This window comes from Sinocyclocheilus anshuiensis, unplaced genomic scaffold, assembly GCF_001515605.1.
Source record: "Sinocyclocheilus anshuiensis isolate Anshui unplaced genomic scaffold, SAMN03320099.WGS_v1.1 scaffold2148, whole genome shotgun sequence".
Classification (NCBI taxonomy): Eukaryota; Metazoa; Chordata; class Actinopteri; order Cypriniformes; family Cyprinidae; genus Sinocyclocheilus; species Sinocyclocheilus anshuiensis.
Genome location: NW_015546208.1, coordinates 94,544 through 97,289, shown reverse-complemented (window position 1 = coordinate 97,289; position 2,746 = coordinate 94,544).

Below are 2,746 nucleotides of genomic sequence, written 5' to 3'. Positions count from 1 at the left end.
TGATCGACAGTGTCAAACGCAGCACTGAGATCTAGTAGTACCAGCACTGATATTTTGCCAGATTCAGAATTTAAGCGAATATCATTTATTATCTTAATGAGCGCTGTCTATAGTGCTCATTAAGCAGATCCATAGCAGATCTATACAGGTTTTGCTGGGGATGGTGGAGGGTTTCAGAGAACTCTGAAAGCGCGCTGCAGGAATCTCTAGTGAACGCTAGCCAGCCATATAAATGCAAGGCAGTAACCTCATTGGCTGCATATGTAGAATGAACCAATCAGCTTGTGCCAAGTCGTTTAACTCTCTGAATATTATCGGTTACTCGCCATCTAGCGTTTCATGACTGAACTACAGTGGGTACAGAAAGTATTCAGACCCCCTTAAATTTTCATGATTCTCATTTGCTCTGACATGCACTGTGAGCTGTAAGGTCTTATATAGACAGGTGTGTGGCTTTCCTAATCAAGTCCAATCAGTATAATCAAACACAGCTGGACTCAAATGAAGGTGTAGAACCATCTCAAGGATGATCAGAAGAAATGGACAGCACCTGAGTTAAATATATGAGTGTCACAGCAAAGGGTCTGAATACTTAGGACCATGTGATATTTCTGTTTTTCTTTTTTAATAAATCTGCAAAAATGTCAACGATTCTGTGTTTTTCTGTCAATATGGGGTGCTGTGTGTACATTAATGAGGAAAAAAAAATAACAAATGATTTTAGCAAATGGCTGCAATATAACAAAGAGTGAAAAATTTAAGGGGGTCTGAATACTTTCCGTACCCACTGTATATATTTCATGACCCTTTAATATAATATTTTTTTCAGCCTTAAGATAATGTTGACTTGTACATTGTTGTATAACATTGATTTGTGTGTAAAAAAAAGTTTGCCTTTTTACATAAAAAAAGTGATTTATCAGATAAATAATTTAACAGATTTATTGATTATCAGTTGCACCTGTAATATGGACACCCTGGACAAACCAACACATAAAGTATGACACATGAGCTTGGTTTAGTGTAGTGTTATTAAGATGCAACAGAAACCTCTAACTAGCTGGTAATGCCCTCTAACCAAGTGATTTATGTGGAAACCAGTGACGGTCAGAGGCAGATTGGCCGCGGGTGGACACATCCGTCACGTTCTCCATCACGTGTCATTTCAGCTCAAAGCCTTCCCATCTACATGTGCTCATTTCACTCGGCTGAAGCCTTTCTATGATCATCGGTCAGTGCGCTCCCGCAGTAAACACAGCTGATGTTTCAGGGCTCGGACGAGAAACAGCGGCACTGGACCGACCGCTAACACTTACAGTCTCTCTGTGATTTACACTAGTCTAAAGACAGGAGAAACACTGTGCCCTCAACGATCCAGTCTGATCATTTACCGTAATTCACTGCAGTGACACTGACCATACCCGTGGTATTACAGCTAGATTCACATGTTATTATATTATTAATATAGACATGTATGTTCTATGAAGGGCCAGATTTACTAAACGGCAAATTAGCGCGAGAGCGCAATTCCAAAAAAGCGCTGATGGGAGTGGACATTTCTGCAGGTGATTTACTGACAATGAACAAATTAAAGCACACAGACACAAAAGATCATTTCCAGAATGACCAACACAGTCTATCAAGAGCAGCGCAAATGAGCGTCTGCTTGAACACATGCTTTTTTGGGCGTTAAATAATGGAGCAAATAGCAGCGTCTGAAAGGTAAAAATTTTGCGTCTGAAAGGGAATCTCCTACAAATGCATACTCAATAAGGCCATGCGCATAAATAACTGTCCATGCGTTTTCAGCGCTAATTCTTCACTGCGCGTAAATCCTGACTAGGGATGTAACGATATGAAAATTTCTTATCACGATTATAGTGACCAAAATTATCATGGTTATCAGTATTATCACGGTATTGTTAAAATGTTCTGGAGATGTTCAAAAAGTACCGACACATAAATCACTTCATCAAGTTTTATATTTAAAAATCAGCACACAACAAATAAAATTACTTTTTGTTTTTGTCACTAAAACAATAACATTACCAATGAGGTTCAGATTTTAAATGACAACTTGACTGACAACAGTTTAATAGCATGTTGAAATATCTAATGTAAATGTTCAAATAAAGCTTTGAAAAAGTTTAATAAAAAGGTAAACCTCACATTTCAGCCTTTAAATAAAGAAAGGAGTTAAGTCAAAATGATAATTGATTAATAAATGACTATATGTATTTTATCTGCTCCATAAATAATTAAATAATTGTAGAATCCACATAAGCTTGTTTTTCATCAACCGGTCAAAATGTACAGCAGGGCATGCAAATTCAGTCCATTTTTGGCCAGACAGAAACTGCACACAGACTGAATGTAAATATAAGTCTCTGTAAATCCACTCGCTGACAGCAGGTGGCGCTTATGGAGAAGCTAAATTACAGCTGTTTCCTGTAACCTCCGTGGACAAAGCAGTATTGCGATTAAGAACACTTCGTTTAGGTATTACATGGAGCGAAGATGAAAACAAAATGCCATCGAATCATTTCTGAAGGCAGTCAGAACCTTCAGAGGTACATTCATATAATTAATTAATTCATATATTCATTTGTATAATAACCTTAGCACTCTTTTAAAACCTCCCAGCTTTTCTGCCATGTTTTCTCTCAAAACTAAACTACTCTGCTGCAGTGCGCACGTGAAACTGTTACTTAAAACTGTGCTTTATGCTGGACAGTATTTATTTATC